The following is a 1,757-nucleotide window of genomic DNA, read 5'->3' on the forward strand; positions in this document are numbered from 1 at the left end:
GGGACGTCCAGGTGACAGCCGGTGACAGAGGACACCCGGGGGGACGCCTGGAGGAAAACGAAGATCCGAAGCGGCATCTGCGTGGTCCGGCACAGTGGGGTGGGGATCAGCTCCCCTTCCCAGCTGAGTCTGGGCCCCTTTCCCAGCTAGGAGCCGGAGCAGCGCCCGCGCCCCCTCGGGCCTCCCTGAGTCCCGCACACCCGGCGCCCGGTCCTGCTCCGCTGCCTGACGCTCCTGCACGCAAATGGCTGCAACGATCCTAGCAGTGGGTGCTGTCTCCAGGACGTTCGTCGCCTCCAGCTTCACAGAGCCACGGAGAAAGCCTTCATAACCCCATTTTGCTGTTGCGCAAACTGAGGCGCAGAGAGGGCAAGTGGCAGCCAGGATTCGAACTCGGGTTCTCCTATAAGCCCTACTGACGCCCATAAACCCCCTCAATCCCCTTTGTTGAGCACTTCCAAGTTCCTAGCGCCCTCTGCCAGTTTGTGCAAGTCCTGTGAACCTGAGAGCGCCAGCACACGCACGGGGTGCGGGATAGTTCGAATCCACTCTATGAGGAAATCCAGGTTCGAGCACGCGGCCGGTAGTGGAGTCCTCACTCTCAGGTCGTTTATAGGCCCGCCCGTCCTTTCCCTTATTTTAATTTGTTCATCCGTCTCTCCTTTCCTCCCCCCCTCTTTCCAATCTCTCTTGGCTCTCACTCGGAAGCCCCTTCCAGAAGCTGCGATGGCCTTGGCGGCACGCCTGAACTGGTGACCCTATAAGCCCTGGTGTGTCTGCGGCGCCCTCTGCAGGCGATCAGGTACTTGTGCAGGCCTGTCGACAGGCCCAACGAGGGGATCCTGAGGGCATCAAGAAGTGGGCCTTGGGACCAGCAGATGGCGTCATGGTTATGTCGTTGGACTCCCACCTTGCTGACCATGGTTCCAGTCCCGGACCTGGCTACTTAAAACTCACGCCAGGCACGTATGCGTGCGTGCCCAGAATCCTGAGAGAAGAATGGAGGAGAAGGGATTGCAATGTGGCGGTTCCCCCCAGGGTGCGATTTCTCGCTTTCTGTCTCTCTGTCTGGTGAACACACAGTCCATAGTAAAAGTCTCTCTCTAAAAAAACGTGATCTTTAGTCCACAGGTGGGTCCTTAAAGGGCTCCTGTGACTCTAGTTCTCAGCCGAGGATAGCAAGGGTACCCTCAGGAGACCCCCCCCCCCACGCACAGACCCACAGAACCCTCTCTTCTGAGGTGATGGACATCTGGAGTCCTATGACCTGAACCCCAAGATATGAACACTTCTTAGCGGGAAGAGACAGTTCTGACTACTAGTCCAATCTCCGTCTGTCGCGGAAAAAGAAACGGAGGTCCAAATGGGGAAGGTCACACGCAGGAGAGGAGCACAGCTGTGGGCCTCCCAACCCCTGCTACTGCTACGCCGCCTGGCCCCGCACACCACCTGGGTCCACGGCACCCTCACCCACTGCTGAGGTGCCAGCAGTCAGCCCTCTGGTTTTCTCCGTAAGCCACCACGTGGGTTTAGGATAACCCAGATGAGCTGATGTCCTTTTAGGGCCATGTGGGGGAAGACGGGAGGCTTCCCAGGGAAGTAGAAGGAGAGTCATGGCAGAAGAGAAAGAGAAGGGCCAGCACGTGGCGTGGAGGTTAAGGCACTGGATCCTGTATGGCCAACAGTTTGAGTCCCAGACCCAGTGGCTTGAAAAATCACACTGGGTACATGTGCATGTGTGCCCAAAATCCCGAGAG

The sequence above is a fragment of the Tupaia chinensis genome, unplaced genomic scaffold (genome assembly GCF_000334495.1).
Source record: "Tupaia chinensis unplaced genomic scaffold, TupChi_1.0 Scaffold139757_1, whole genome shotgun sequence".
Lineage (NCBI taxonomy): Eukaryota > Metazoa > Chordata > Mammalia > Scandentia > Tupaiidae > Tupaia > Tupaia belangeri.